This window comes from Mesoplodon mirus, assembly GCF_964341445.2.
Source record: "Mesoplodon mirus genome assembly, chromosome: 10".
Lineage (NCBI taxonomy): Eukaryota > Metazoa > Chordata > Mammalia > Artiodactyla > Ziphiidae > Mesoplodon > Mesoplodon mirus.
In genome coordinates this window covers 2,952,652-2,962,126 of record NC_138986.1, presented here as the reverse complement: position 1 = coordinate 2,962,126, position 9,475 = coordinate 2,952,652, and the positions used below count along the sequence as shown (strand labels likewise).

Below are 9,475 nucleotides of genomic sequence, written 5' to 3'. Positions count from 1 at the left end.
CGCGCGTGCACGTGTGCCCTGGCCAAGGTGTGGTCAGACCCTTCCCTGGTTTTGTTTACATTCTGTGATGGCAGCTCTGTTCCCTGCAGAAGCCCAAGAAAGGGAGCTGTTCCCAACTGGCTTCAGGATGCAGCCTTATCCCTCCATCTTTAACCCTTTATCACCCTCCCCCGCCCCCATTTCCCAACCTGCCACCTGACCCCAGGGAGAGAACGTATCCTCTGTCTGTGGTTCTGGTGGTTTGTTTGCACATATCCTCTGTCTGTGGTTCTGGTGGCTTTGTTTCCACCAGGTGCCTGTCAGTCCCTTCCCTGCAATCAAGGTTCTCACCCCAACCCATGAATGTAGCCTGAGCGCAGGATGTACAGGACAGGCGCCATCCCTGAAACGAGAACCACACGCAGACAGCAGACGGGATGCCCCTCCCGCTGGCGACTGTCCACACGCCCCTCGAGTCCAGATTCCTTGGATTTTGGCAACTTCATTTCACTGCCAGGAAACCAGCTTTCAACTTTTCAGTATTTCTATTTCGTCCCCTACCAACTAAAACATTCAGATTTTCATACCAACTGTATTTCGTAGAAGAAAATATTCTTAATTGAAGGCATGGCTATTAAAAGCATTATAATTATTATGCTGTTTTCTGTGTGACAGAGTATTAAATACTCCGTTATCTGTAATTAACTTTCTTGAAAAAAATTTATCTGAGTACGTAATTTGTAAATTTTAAGGTGTTGGAGCTAAATTCCTAAAGTAATATGGTTATCTTTAACAATAGTGATTACATAACATGCATGAATATGTTTGTGACTCTTAAACACTGTAACCTAAGAGGATTTCAGCTCTCACATCGATCCTTTTCTTCTTTTCGGCATCAGATACTGATTCTGAGTGAATGGGATGCCCCTGACTCAAACTTTCGTGGAGGTTTCCGTGGTAGCACAAGCTCCAAGACCCATTTCCCTGTCTGGTGAGAGTTTGACAAACTGAACTGTTGCTTTGAAAGAGAGTTTATGCAACTATAAATGCCAATATCCCACTTTCCAAAACATTTGCAAAGCCAGTTTCCTGCACGGGGACACTGCATGGGGACACGGTGCTCCCAGCAGAGGGAACCGTGCGGCCAAGGTCACTTCGCGTCATGAAGTTGTCGACAAGGAGTCCACCCCAAACTGCAGATCCCGTTTCTGCCCCACAAGCTGTTCTTGAAACTCGGAGAGGGAAGTGGCAGCTGTCTGTGTGCAAGAGAGTTGGGGGGACTTTGAGTCCTGTGTGGAGAGGGGGTCAGAGCGACTCGTGGGGGTGCATCACTTGCTTCTAAGCACTTAGCACTTAGGTACCTTGGCCTCTGCTTCTAAGGGACTGTTATGAGCTGGCCTTTCACGACAGGTCGGTGGATTCTACATTAAAAGCTGATGACTCGGGGCTTCCCTGGTGGCGCAGTGGTTGAGAGTCCGCCTGCCGACGCAGGGGACACGGGTTCGTGCCCCGGTCCAGGAAGATCCCACGTGTCGCGGAGCAGCTGGGCCCGTGAGCCATGGCCGCTGAGCCTGCGCGTCCGGAACCTGTGCTCCGCAACGGGAGAGGCCACAGCAGTGAGAGGCCCATGTACCGCAAAAAAAAAAAAATCTGATCACTCATGAAGAACCTAGGGGTAAGATGGGAATAAAGACACAGACCTACTAGAGAATGGACTTGAGGACACGGGGAGGGGGAGGGGTGGGCTGTGACAAAGTGAGAGAGTGGCACGGACATCTATAAACTACCAGACGTAAAATAGATAGCTAGTGGGAAGCAGCCGCATAGCACAGGGAGATCAGCTCAGTGCTTTGTGACCACCTAGAGGGGTGGGATAGGGAGGGTGGGAGGGAGGGAGATGCAAGTGGGAAGCGATATAGGAACATATGTATATGTATAACTGATTCACTTTGTTATACCGCAGAAACTAACACACCATTGTAAAGCAATTATACTCCAATAAAGATATTAAAAAAGAAAAAAGAAATTGGAAACTAAAAAGTAAAACTGACAAAAAACATTTGTTAGTATTAAAAAAAAAAAAAGCTGATGACTCATCGTGGGATTGCTCCTTAGCTCTGTTTCAGGCAGGTACTATGTCATCTTCCTGATGGTGGTCAGCACAGCCTGGTGGCAGGGGAGCAAGGCTGGTGGATGGGCCGGGAGACAGTCACCTCCCCTGTCCCCTCCCACAAGAAGTGAGGTCATTGCCGACTGCAGCTGCTCCCACACACCCCTAGGGAAGCCTTGTTTCCCCAAAGAAAGATGGCATTATTATCGACTGTGCTGGTCACATCCAAGCTCCGCATTCCCTTGCTCAACTCCAGGACCTTTTATATCTGCACTTTAGAGGGAGTCTTTGTAAATGGTGCTCTCCGTTTCCCCGTATTTCATCAGAATTCCTGCCTGTGCTGGGTCTCTGGACAGCTCAGACCTCATCGCTGTGAAGGTGATGAAGGTGGAAAAGGAACAGACAGAAAGGTGAAGGGCTTGGATGTTTGACTGGACTATAATACAAATGACTAAAGGGAAGTATTGCTGTCATTTCAAAACAGACAGTCATACTCAGCCTCAAGGATGGATGGGAAGGAAAGAGATTAAGTGGGGAAAGAAAGAAAGAAAGAAAGAAAGAAAGAAAGAAAGAAAGAAAGAAAGAAAGAAAGGAAGGAAGGAAGGAAGGAAGGAAGGAAGAAAGAAAGAAAAAGAAAGAAAAGGAAAGAGAGAGAGAGGGAGAGAGGAAGGGAGGAAGGAAAGGAAAGAAGGAAAGGAAGAGGGAGGAAGGAAGGAAAGGAAAGAAAAAAAAGGGTAGAAAAAAATAGAGGAAAGCACAGAGCCAGCTTTTGCCATTTGAAATAAATATTACACTCCTGTGAGAATTCTCATAATTTTGTGCTTCTTTGTAGAGTTTTATTTTTTCAGTAAGTAATTATACTAATGGCTCTGGGCCCCTCCTGATTTACCATTTACAATGGCTCTGGGCCCCTCCTGATTTACCATGTAGATTACCTACAACCTAGAAGCTTGTAGCACTAAATTCTAAAAAGAAAGCAGAAGAATTTAAATTGAATGAACTCAATTTTGAAAACAAAAATAAAGAGAAATTGAAATGCGTTTCTAGACAAAAATGTTTTGACAATGTACATAAACTTTCTAAACTGGAGGAAATCTCCCCGGAAAACTTTCTAAACTTTGAGGTGAACTGCTTTGGGAGACTTGGAAATCCTAAAAATATTAACTCTTATCCCTGAAAACAAAATGTTTTTCAAGAAAAGCAAAAGAAAGAAAGAAATGACGTTCTGCTGCCTTTGCGGACCAGTTAGAGCTCTCCAGTAAAGGCTGACATATTTCAGCCTTAACTTGACTAACACTTCAGGGTTAGAAAGCAAGTTTTTCGTTGGCAGTTGGACGCTCCTTCCCTGCCTGAGAGGGGAAGCAGTGGACGTAGCGGAAGCCCCCGGCTTGGCTGCCCAGGCCCTGTCACCTCAGCCGGGACCACAGGAGGCCACGCCGTGAGTCTGTGCCTCATTTTCCTCCTGCCTGAAAGACGAAAGAAAGAAAGCGAGCCTCTGACCCCCTGGAAGTCTGTGAACCAACCTGCTCAGCCTCGAAGCTGAGGACGGGAGAGCCAAACAGGACGCGGAGAGAAGGCAAGCCTGCGCCCACCCCGCCAGGCGCAGGTACATCCATTCCGGCAGTTTTCCAGACCTCAAGTCTGCAACCCCTCGCGCCACGTATCCAATTTAGGGGATCTGGCCTGCATTTTACAATGTAATAGAAGAGAAAATAATGTAACATATTCAATATACGTAAATGTAACAGAGCAGAAGAGACTGCATTTCACATAGTAAGGGTGAGGGTGGTATCATTACATTTTGGTTGTTTCAGACACACACAGTCCCAGTGTAGAGCACATTTCCTCTGCAGGTCACAGTGAAGGTGTGAGGGGGCCAGGAAAGCCTCCCGCGACCCTCTAACCACAAGAGGACGCTCTTACCCACCAAGCAGACAGAAATCAGGCTGTGCGTGTGCAGACTTGGCCTTTCCCTGGGTTGCCATGGCAAACTGCTCCCTCAGTCTCCACATTTGCAGGATCCCGTCTTTCTGCCCGATGGACCTGTGAGAACCCGCTGTCCGGGGGCTCCACGCATCCCCGGCCCCTGACACCCACAGACCCGGGGGAGGAGGGAGCCCGATGGGAAGCCCCCGGGCCGAAGCCAGCACAGGAGACCCGCCCCGAGGCCCAGGGATTTGTTATCATCAGCAGGCAAAGCTCTACTGTCGTGTGTTTTTTCCTGTTACATGAGAAATGCGTTTGCAGGGCTCGGAGCAGGTGGAGTGGAAAGAACAGAAGGACGGCCCCTGTTTCCCTGGTGACGGCCTGAACCTGCGGCGCAGGATTGGACAGCAGCCTCGGGCTGGGGCCCCCAGCCTCGCTGGTGAGGAAACAAGATGAAAGGAGAGGGCGCTGAGTGCCATGCCTCCCGCTCCAGAGACAGAAAGGCCACAAAGCAGCCCCTGGGGACCCTGGCACTGTAAAGTGGTCTCATCGAGAAGTAGATTCAGTATTTCTATTCAGAGCCTGCTTCATCTTCACTATCTAGTACCTGCATTTTCATCTCTCAGTCATTGAGGAAAGAAGACACCTTCATAAGGACAAAAATACCAGAGACAAAGGAAATTGTTTAAGAAAACCGCATCCAACAACTGTATCTGTGTAAGCCTAGTATGTTTGAAATCTAATTTCTCCTCATCAAATATTTGATGCCTTTTCAGTGAGTTCAGGGACTCTTTAAGATTAGAATGAGGCTAATCATCAGAAAACAACCAGTTTTTTAAATGGGCAAAAGATGTGAATAGACACTCCACCGGAGAAGATCAAGGGCTGGCAAATAAAGACGGTGTTCAAATCAAAACCAAGGTGAGATGCTACCACAGGCTTAAGAGAACAGCTGAACTTCAAAAGGCGGCCACACCAAGTGTGGGCCAGGGCGTGGAATTCTGCCTCTGGATGGTGAGGATGTGAAACGTGCAGCCACTTTGGAAACCAGCTTCAGTTTCTTAAAAAGTTAAATGTACATTTACCATTTGAAGCCCCTTTCTACTTCTAGGTATTTACCCAGGAGAAAGTGTATGTGCCTATGTGTACATGTGTGTTTATAGCAACCTTACATGTCACAGCCAGCAACTGGAAATGACCCAGTGCCCCTCAAGAGGCACGTAGAGGGCTTCCCTTGTGGCGTAGTGGTTGAGAGTCCGCATGCCGATGCAGGGGACACGGGTTCATGCCCCGGTCCGGGAGGATCCCACATGCCGCAGAGCGGCTGGGCCCGTGAGCCATGGCCACTGAGCCTGCGCGTCCGGAGCCTGTGCTCCGCAACGGGAGAGGCCACAGCAGTGAGAGGCCCGCGTATCGCAAAAAAAAAAAAAAAAAAAAAAAAAAAAAGAGGCACGTAGATAGTAGAGCTCATAGGCCACACGACGGAATGGAAAGCTACCCAGCAGTGAAAAGGGGTAAGTCATTGATACACCTGGCACCCTGAAACAAGACTGATTCTCCAAGAGCAAAAAAAAAAAAAAAAAAAAAAATGACAAAAAAAGTAAAGAGTGCACATGGGAAGATACTTCTCGGATAGAATTCTAGAAAATGCACACTAATCTATTGTGACAAAAAGCTAATCAGTGGAGGATAAGGGGGAGGACTTCCAAAGGGACACAAGGAGATTTAGGGGGTGATGACACATCTACTGTTTTGAATATGGTGATGGTTTCGTAGGTGCATACACATGTCAAAACTGACCGAAGTATATGGGTTTATGTAAGTGCAGTGGATTGTATGTCAATGACACAGCAAAAAGCTATAAAACAAAAACCCTCCTTTGCCTCTCAGGCCCCTCTTACTCTGTCAACCGTCTTATTCCCTCTAAAGATGACATCACCTCCTTCACCAGCTCGCCGCTTATTTATTGCCACTGTGATCTGATTTCTACCCTCGCAGCTCTACCGAAACCACTCTCTCAAAGGCCACTAATTATCCATGGAGTGCGAGACCCACTGGCCCTTCTCCCACCAGCTCATTGTGGCACCCGACCCCTTGGCCCTCTCCTGTTTTCTCCCTCAGCCGCTGGTCCTTTGGTTCCCCTCCTGTCTCCGTGGCCTCTCACCTCCGTCTATCTCGTGGGTCCTCCCACTTGCCCACGTGCAGTTGGTTAGTCAGGGCTCTGTTCTGCCCTCTTGGCCCTTCTGCCGTGACCCCCAGGATGCTGATGGGGCCACACCCCGACTCCACATTCACATCCATCGGGAGGTCCCGTCAGCCCCCAGAGCCCCACGCGTCCACATCTGAGCTCCTTCTCTTCTCCTGAGGGTCCCCCGCACACCAACATTCCCTGTCTTGGGCAACATCACACTATCAACCAAATCAGAAAACTGGGGGTGCTCGGACACACCTCCCCCTTCCCGTAATCAACCAGCACATCCTGTGAAATCCCCCACAAGGAGCGTTCAGATTCAGTCCCCCTGCTCCAGGTCGCCGCTGCCCTGTGTCTCGGCCCTCACCCTCTCTAAGCGGCCTGCCTAAATTCCTCCGCCTGCCAGAGCGATCTTTCCAGAAGGGAAATCTAATCACCCTCTTCGGCGCGCACTTACAAAGCTTCCTTTCCCAGCTCTTCCCATCTCTGTGGCGCTCAAACTCTGACGTGTGTAAAATCATCTGGGAAGCTTGTTGAAAAGACGGGGTCTAACCTCACATCCCAGAGGCGCTGCTCCAGGAGCTCTGACGCGGGCACGGGAAGCTACACTTTAACAAAACTCTCGAGGGGGGTGGGGAGGCCGCAGGCAGGAGGACGGGGGCGTGCTTGTGGCGTCCAGTGAACAGAGGCTGGATGCTGGTCAACGTCTCCCAGCACGCAGGGCAGTCCACCCGCCCACCAGCGCCGAGAGCTCTCCAGCCTAAGGCATCAGTGCCTGGACTCAAAGTTACGCTGAATCAATACTCTTCTTCTGTTCCCTGTCTCTTTCAAACAACTCTCTGGACCGTTTTGCTGGTGATGTAATTGCGTTTAAGGGAAGGAATTTTTTTAAAACAACAGTGCATCTTTTTTTGGTACTAATCTTTAAACTAGCCAACATTTCCCACCTGATTCTTGTTAACCTTTCTGTAGAATAGAATAAAGTCTGCCATCTGGTTACTCTTTTGAAAAAAATAAAATAAAGCATCAGCAACGTGGAGGTGGGGGGCTCCGTCCCCTCCTCCACAGGACCCTTGAGGCCCCCTGACTACCCTGAGCGCTGTCCCCGGGGAAGACCCTCAACAAGACCCTTGGTTGGTCGCTGTCCCCACTCACCGTGCTCGTTAAAGCCCCCGCCACCTTCTTTCCAAATCCCCGGTCCTGGCAGCTTCAGCTGGGCGTGGGACCTGCACCTGCCCAAACAAGAGCTTTGGCTTGGAATGTGACTCCCGAGGGGGCGACGCAGAGGGCGTGGTGGCCAGGATACAGTGGGGCGCCTACGCCGCCGCGGAGCAGGGACAGTGGTGGTGCTAGGTGACTCTCCCTGTCTGTGACTTTGCCCACACCCGGTCTCCTTCTGTCCCGCTCGCTTTCTAGACCCCTTGTCGGCTCTGTGAGCTGCTTACCGCCCCTCCAATCAATTCTCTTTTTTATAAAGTTACTCAGAATTACTTTCTACTGTTTGTAGCCAAGAGTCTCACTGGTACAGCCCTTGTTACTCAATGCGTCTGGCACTAGAAAGAACTCAATAAATATTTGTTCCATAAATGTCATTACTAAGAAGGAAAGTGAAAAGAATGCATGGTAACATAACACCAGGGAAATCTGGACGTTCCAGTCCACCAGCAAGGCGGCAGTCACCCTTTCAGCGGACGTCATAGCATCGTGGATGGGGCATGACGGTTATTGCCCCAAAATACAGTTGGCCTCTGTACTACCACGCTGGCTTTTCAGAGCAAACGGAAGATGAATTAGATTATAGCCTCATCCCAAAGCTAAGGAAGTATTTTCCAAAACAGAGTCAGAAAAAAGGAAAATGACCCTGCAAAGGGATGGGTGATGTGGTGGACACACGCACCTCTGGGGTTAACTCCAACAAGCCCACACTTGTTGTGCACATGAAATAAGCAGAAAGAATGACTGGGCACTGTGTAAACCTAATCATTTAAGTGAAAACAACAAAGAAGAATATTAAATAGAGTGGGGCTTAATGACAGAGATACAGTGAAGCCCGAAGCAAAGGTCCAATTAAAAGTGTGCCGTGCAAGTCTCCTAATCTGGATAAATTCTCTCCTTCAGTTTGTCAGGAGCTGAGTTCAGTCTCCTAATCATGAAAAAAAGTCACATCTAGAAGATTCTAAACATTATGCACATGTGCAAGCACACAAAGAGGTAAACGTCTTTCTTCAGAACAATGATGCTCAAACGTGGTTCATGGGAGATAAGTACAGAAACTGACAGTAAGGAATGAGAAACTGTTTAGAAAATTGAATGTAGATATTTTACATCTGTTAAATTAATAAGAGAAAATATTGCCTTGCATTTTGTAGGTCTTTTAAAATTTCATTGAAATTGAGAATAGAAAAAACCTGATTCTTCACCCCAGACAACTTGAGAAGCAAAGAAACCATATAAAATAATGGACTGGGCTTCCCTGGTGGCGCAGTTGTTGACAGTCTGCCTGCCGATGCAGGGGGTGCGGGTTCATGCCCCGGTCTGGGAAGATCCCACATGCCGCGGAGCGGCTGGGCCCATGAGCCGTGGCCGCTGAGCCTGCCCGTCCGGAGCCTGTGCTCCGCAACGGGAGAGGCCACAACAGTGAGAGGCCCGCGTACCACAAAAAAATAATAATAATAAAAAAATAATAGGCTGATCAATGGATGTAATAGTTTGTAGAAAATCGGTCAGATCAGTATTTCACTTCTAATAGAACAATCTTCAGGGGAAAAAGCATCGAATGAAAGTACTAAGATGGGGCAAAGCTTGATGTGGTAGAGTGGACTCTTTGTTTGATATTCTGTTACTCTTCCCCCGCGTGTTTCCCTACTAGGAAAGTGAAGAACCTTCCAGAAGGCTGAACCCAAAGCCAGAGAACGTGGCCTAGGGCCTACTTCCAGGAAGAGAAGCAGCAGGAACTAATCGAGGAACATTCCATCCCTGTGCCCCTGGCAGCACTGCCCCTGGGATTTCAGAATCCTCAGTCTTGGACCTGGAGTCTAGGGGCCCGGGGAGTGTCTCCCCTGGGGAGGGAGCAGTGCATTTTGCACGTGGAAGAGAAGAGAAGCAATTCCTTGTGACAAGGAGGGAAGAGGATGGTGGATGGTCTTATTTGTTTCACATTTGCTGTCTGTCCTTCCTGGGCCTGCACTTTGGGGGAACGGCCCCCAACCCTGATGTCGGGCACTGGGCCTTGGCCAGCGTGTGCCCGGCGGGACCATCACCAAGTTGCA

The 9,475-nt window shown here is 48.9% G+C and overlaps 1 long non-coding RNA gene across 4 annotated transcripts; it reads right to left on the bottom strand.

Annotated features, from left to right (window-relative positions):
- Positions 1-470: 470 nt before the first annotated feature.
- On the bottom strand, positions 471-7,396 carry LOC309811131. Of its 4 annotated transcripts, XR_014295113.1 has the most exons (4): positions 6,664-7,069; positions 3,613-3,772; positions 1,341-1,648; positions 471-1,235 (listed from the first exon to the last, which is right to left on the bottom strand). It is a non-coding gene; the product is annotated as an uncharacterized lncRNA (long non-coding RNA). The 4 variants fall into 4 exon arrangements; XR_014295111.1 differs by lacking the exon at positions 6,664-7,069 and adding an exon at positions 7,362-7,396 and having other exon boundaries at positions 471-1,648; XR_014295112.1 differs by having other exon boundaries at positions 471-1,648.
- Positions 7,397-9,475: the final 2,079 nt, after the last annotated feature.